At 38.2% G+C, this 6,000-nt stretch overlaps 1 protein-coding gene across 2 annotated transcripts in view; it reads left to right on the top strand.

Moving 5' to 3' along the window:
- The first annotated feature begins 1,659 nt into the window (after positions 1-1,659).
- The window catches only part of LOC141103547 (flavin-containing monooxygenase 3-like), a 72,029-nt gene continuing 67,688 nt past the window's right edge, over positions 1,660-6,000 (top strand). The window contains exon 1 of one of the 2 annotated variants that reach the window (XM_073593245.1): positions 1,660-1,781. The gene's annotated coding sequence lies outside the window, so the exon portion shown is untranslated. Of the gene's footprint in view, positions 1,867-6,000 lie in introns of both variants that reach the window. The other variant, XM_073593244.1, reaches the window with a different exon arrangement.

Genomic DNA, 6,000 nt, shown 5'->3' with positions numbered 1-6,000 from the left:
ACTTGCTACTCAAGATCTCTAATGCGAGCTTCCAGAAGGGCAACCCGCTCACATCTGTCACAGCGGTATCCATCCTGGAGCTGTTGCACCAATTTTGCATACATGTGGCACACTGTGCACTGAGCAAAACCTTCAATCCTGCTAGCACTCATTTCCCAGTTACAATATAATTACTTATAGGAAGTTTCCTGTTTTTAACTCCTGGTTATTAACTCTCCACTTTAGTTCAAAACTGCACTTATGTTCACAAACTGCAGAAGGAAGCCAGCATTAGCAGGGAGCCAGCTCCTATGGGAGTTTGTATAGACACTTATATACACCTGTAAACAATTAACCACTCCCTTTTAATTAGCAGAGGGGAAAAATATGTGCTGTTTAAGAAGTGTCAGAAAAAGGAGGGAAAAAAAGTATTTTAAAAACTGATAGAAAACTTATCAAATAAAGGAGGACCCCCCCCCCCAAAAAAAAAAAAAAACACTTGCACGCGCAAGCAGTTAAAAGCACAAAAGCACAACTCCTGGTTATTAACTCTCCACATTAGTTCAAAATTGCACTTATGTTCACAAATTGCAGAAGCAAGCCAGCATTAGCAGGGAGCCAGAGGTGTGGGAGGGGGCACTGTAAGGAGATTGAAGGGGGAGGGGATTTGTGTTGGGAGGGAAATTTTTTGGTGGGGGGGCGGTAGGGGGTAAGCATCGCTAGCAGTGATGATTTAGTGGGATTTATGTTGGGAGGGGGGATGGGGGAAGAGGATTTGTGCTAGGAGGAGGGGGGGTTGTGCTAGAAGAGGTGATATGGTGAAGGGGTAAGAGGATTGTACTAGAAGGGCACATCCTTGTTTGGCAGGGTTTTTTTAACTAGGAGGGGAAATTTAGGGGGTGGATTTGTGCTAGGCTTGGAGTGGGGGGGGGGGATTTGAGGGGTTGAGGATTTGTGCTAGGAGGGGTGACTTTTTTGGGGAGGGGCGTTTGTGTTGGGGGGATGGGAGAAAAGGTTTGTGCTGGGAGGGGAGATTTCAGAAGGGGGGTGAATTTGTACTGGGTAAATTCATGCTTGGGGGTAAGCAAGCAGATTAGTGCTCAATTTTTTTTGGGGGGGGGCGGATTTTTGCGGACAAATAATGCTCATACATCCGGAGGGGGGGGCGCAGTTTGGCATGTTCGCCCTGGACTCTAGATGACCTTGTCCCGGCACTGGTTGCCGGCAATAGCTGGCAATTTGACATGCGATTTGACATATTAAATCACATGTCAAAAACAGCCCGATGTGAACCAAGTCGCGAGACTGCCTTAATGTTAGATTTTTCACATGGCCACAGTCCCTGTCTGATCCCAGGCAATGATGAGTGTGCTCTGCACAAAAGGTACCCCCATGTGCAGGGTGAGTAGGTTCTGCCCACATGCAATCAAATTCTCTTTTTTTTTTCCTTTTTAATAGCACTTATATGTGATTGGGTATTCAATGAGCATAAAACGTTATCGTATTTACTAAGTAAACATTCTCTACTACTTCAATAAATCATTAATCCTTAGAAATGTAACTGAAATCTCCATGCCTAAATAAAAAAATTGGCTTGTCTGTACTTTAAATGAATGAATGCAACTGGTGAAAGAAAGTAAAATAAATACCTTAGCACGTGAACACACCCTGGCAGTTTGGCAGGCAGTTGTCTTGTTCTTTAAAAGGAGGAGACTGCACTTTTTTTTTTTTTTTTTTGCTTTTTTTCTGTATTTGTAAATAGGAGTGGTGAAGACAATCTTGGCATATTTCAAACTAAAAAAGTGAGTACCATATAGACCTCCTACTGTTAGCTTAGAACTAAGCAGAAAAAAAGAAAAGCAAAATCTCAGGCAACAACAGCAAACTGTAAGTAACATAGCACATTAAATCATTGCAGTTTATCAAGCTAACAAATCCAAGCAGACCCAAATTTATTGAAATGATTTCCCATGATTGCTGCTAATGCTATTGATATTTTTCTACTACAGCTTGATTGTACACTGTGCTTTATGTGATGCTATTTTTTACATTTTCTAGGCCACTCATAAGCGGTGGTCAACTTGTTAAATATAGAAGGTCTGAGGTGCATCCTCTCATACATACTGAGGGATGCACAATAGCTTTGTAATTTTGCTTTTATTATTTATTAGGATGGTATTAACCCCTTCATGACAGAGTGTAAAACAGATCTTCATGTCTGAACACAGTTTTGCAACTTTGATATGTGTTAATAAAACTGTACATATGTTTGCAACTACTATCTGGGTGAATTATACCATTTTTTTTCCAGAACAAACTGGGCTTTCATTTGGTGGTTAATAGTAATGAATATCTCCTGATTTTTTTTTTTTTTTTTTTTTACTAAAGGAAAACTGGCATAAAATAGTATGTGTGTGTGTGTGTGTATATCTGTATGTGTGTATGTGTGTGTGTGTGTGTGTATGTATATATATATATATATATATATATATATATATATATATATATATATATATATATATATATATATTTATTACAGTATCTCACAAAAGTTAGTACACCCCTCACATTTTTGTAAATATTTAATTATATCTTTTCTTGACAACACTGAAGAAATGACACTTTGCTACAATGTAAAGTAGTGAGTATACAGCTTGTATAAAAGAGTATATTTGCTGTCCCCTCAAAATAACTCAACACAAAGCCATTAATGTTTAAACTGCTGGCAACAAAAGTGAGTAAATAATGAGTGATGAAGCAGTGCTAAATATCTATTCACAACTTACTTCAATAGAATAATATAATACTAGTAGCAATTCCTAAATATTTCTGAAAAACAATCTTGACAATATAAAGTGCTAATAATAAAGTGCTAATGGCAATAAAAATAACCTTAATGTGTAAATAGGTGCAATTCACAAAAAAATAGCTGATGCGACTTCAAACAGCTAAGTGTGCAAAGATAATGTGATAAAAATGACATCAAAACAATAAGGTACATAAAGTTGATAACTCTATCAAAAGTAAATAATCTCTATATGGAAAAAACAATCTAAATAATATAAAGTGCTAATAATAAGGAGCTAATGATGATGAAAATCATTAGTGTGCAAACTGGAGCAATTCACAAAAAATAGCTGATGCAACTCCAAAACAGCTAAGTATGCATTAATAATGTGATAGAAGTGACATCAAAATAATATAGTTCATAAAGTTGATAGATGGATCTTTCAAAGGCTAAGCAAGTAGTTTCTATATGGGTAAATACATCAAGGAAGAGTTCCAATGCAGATAATAAAATTGACGGCGCTATATAAGTACCTGAAATAATAAATAATAATAATAAGAATCTTTTCTCCATTCCACACCCTATAAGTGCTAGCCTCTCATCTCAAGGGAAGACCCCAAATGGGTCTATAGAAAAAATGGAAATGGACTTTGGACTTTTTAGGCACGATAATACAAAGTAATTTACAAAAGTTGTTGTTATTGATTGAAAAAACATATAAAATACAATTTATTAAACCACAAAACAATCTAGATGCATAAATATTCAATAACGTTTCCACTGTACAGAGCCATACAAATATATACAGAACACTAAAAACTGGACGTTAAGCTAAGATAAATGCAGGTCCGAAGATGTGGCTGGACAGTGTACATGCGATAAATATTTCAACTAGAGACTGTGCTCAACATGTTACACATGCCTTCACGCTTCTTCAGGAGCAGAGATTATTGTGGCTAGGCAGGGATAGATAAAAACCTATAATCAATATACAAAAAATAGAGAAAGCATATCAGCAGTAAACATAGCTATGAAAGCCATAGAGACCAAACTGTATCAGCAGGGAGTAGGGCAGAGAGGGGCAGAACAAACGGTCACCACAGGGGCGTACAAAACATTATCAAAACAATTATAAAACAATAGAAAAAGATATGTTGTTATCCCATAAAGGTAGCAGTACATATAGAAGTTAAGATCAGTATAGTTGATCAATGATGGTGATTTCAGGTATAATACTATATAGACTGGAAGACTAAAGTTGTTAAGGGCAAAGAAGTCTTGAGTGAGGTACTATTAGATAACAAAGATCCATTGTGTAGGAATGCAGCAAGGTATTTCACATATACATATGTAAATGAGACCTTCCAGAAGGTAATCCAAAGACAATGGGGATAAGGAGTATGGGGAGATGGAGAGGGATTGAATGAGTGTCCTATAAGGTAAACAAACGTAGAACAAATTAAATACGAATTGTTTTTAGTGTAGGAGTGAATAGTGGATGGGGAGAACCCATAGGGATAGATAGAGCATACCTGGAAGCAGTATACAGAGCACACTGGACATAGCCACCGACCATCAAAGATATCCCCTGTATTGGTAATGCCCCAGCTCTGTCCCCTTATGAATGCACGTCCCGTCCGTCATCACCAATCGGCGTAGCCGATGTGACGTCATCCGGACCAGCCAAAAATGTTCACTGCGCATGCGCCTGATCCGCAAGCGTGTCATCAAGACGTGATGACAGAGCCCGGCAGATAGGGACGCATGCTGAGTGAACTAGCAATGGTCAACAATTGGGAGAGCAAGGAGCTCCCCCTGTTGACCAGAGTCTGCGTCACAATAAGATTGATATATATTGTGACGCTGGGCGGCTGCGGGGTGACCAGATTCCGCCCCCAGAGGGCGCCCACCTGAACTGTACAGTCTGGCGATCTAGGAGTGACAAGCTAACAGATATTGAAACAACAAAAGAATATAATATAGTAACAAAAATAATTTTTAATATATGGAAATAAGTAATTAATACATTCATCAATAGTTCAAATAAAAATGGGTCTAGTTGAGCATCAAACAGATCAAGGGATATCCTTTTCCTCCTCCTTGGGTAGAACTTCAACGGATGCTCACAGCAATCTCCAGGCTATCTCTCCAGACGCCGAGCTCCACTACCAACTCTTTTTAAAACGTCTCCAGGGATAAAAGGTAAAAGAGAAGAGCCTCCATGGTGTAGTAGTCAAAAAACTTGCATTTTATTTTAAAAGTATAGGCATAACAGTTTAAAAACGCCAACAGCGAAAAAACATGTGCCAGGAGGAGGAAAAGGCTATCCCATTCATCTGTTTTATGCTCAACTAGACCCATCTGGGGTCTTTCCTTGAAGTAAAAGGCTAGCACTTACAGGGTGGGGATTGGAGAAAAGATTCTTATAAGTTATTATCTGCATTAGAACTCTTCCTTGATGTATTTACCCATATAGAGACTACTTGCTTAGCCTTTGAAAGATCCATCTATCAACTTTATGAACTATATTACTTTGATGTCACTTCTATCGCATTATTATTGCACACTTAGCTGTTTTGGAGTCGCATCAGCTATTTTTTGTGAATTGCACCAGTTTGCACACTTATGCCCCGTACACACGGTCGGATTTTCCGATGGAAAATGTCCGATCGGAGCGTGTTGTCGGAAATTCCGACCGTGTGTGGGCTCCATCGGACATTTTCCATCGGATTTTCCGACACACAAAGTTTGAGAGCAGGCTATAAAATTTTCCAACAACAAAATCCGATCGCGTCAATTCCGACCGTGTGTGGCCTGTTCCGACGCACAAAGTGCCACGCATGCTCAGAAGAAATTCCGACACGGAATAGCTCGGTCTGGTAAACTTAGCGTTCGCAATGGATACAGCACTTTCGTCACGTTGCAATGTAAAAAATGGTTTAATACAGTGCACTCTCTTCTTCTTTATAATGTGAGAAGAATGAAGTAGTTTTGCTGCTCATATTCACACACACTTCTCACAAACTTCTTTCTTTATTATTTATCGGGATTCCCTTAATATATTTTGATTTGTCACATCTGCCAAAATTTTTTTTTTTTTTTTTTAAAGCCATTTTTTTTTAGGATTTTATGTTTGTATTTTTTCAAAGGCTGATCTATGTTTAATTTTATTTTTAGTTTTACTCCATAATATTTTTGTGTGTGTTTTGTGTGTCAAGTTACCACAACACCAT

Source organism: Aquarana catesbeiana, linkage group LG07 (assembly GCF_042186555.1).
Source record: "Aquarana catesbeiana isolate 2022-GZ linkage group LG07, ASM4218655v1, whole genome shotgun sequence".
Lineage (NCBI taxonomy): Eukaryota > Metazoa > Chordata > Amphibia > Anura > Ranidae > Aquarana > Aquarana catesbeiana.
This window is presented reverse-complemented; position numbering and strand designations above follow the sequence as displayed.